Raw genomic sequence first — 386 nt, 5'->3', positions numbered from 1 at the left:
GCTGTGTGCAATCAGTGCTGCAAGCAGTCAGTGCAATGGCTGATGGGATATGTAGTCCGGGATGACATGCAACAGTTTGTGTTGTGCGAGAGTCAATGTAATGAAAGGGTGACCTCTGGTGGTGATTGAACGGAAGTCCATGGACAGGATTCGTGACAAATATATATATGCTTGTGTATGTATTTATAATATATAATAAATATACACAGTACACACACATATATGATGTAAACAAAACATTTAGTTTCGCTTAAATTTTTCACTCTTTGTTATATTGCAGCCATTTGCTAAAATCATTTAAGTTAATTTTTTTTCCTCATTAATGTACACACAGCACCCCATATTGACAGAAAAACACAGAATTGTTGACATTTTTGCAGATTTAT

Source organism: Sinocyclocheilus rhinocerous, unplaced genomic scaffold (assembly GCF_001515625.1).
Source record: "Sinocyclocheilus rhinocerous isolate Xijiao unplaced genomic scaffold, SAMN03320098_v1.1 scaffold1386, whole genome shotgun sequence".
NCBI lineage: Eukaryota > Metazoa > Chordata > Actinopteri > Cypriniformes > Cyprinidae > Sinocyclocheilus > Sinocyclocheilus rhinocerous.
This window is presented reverse-complemented; position numbering follows the sequence as displayed.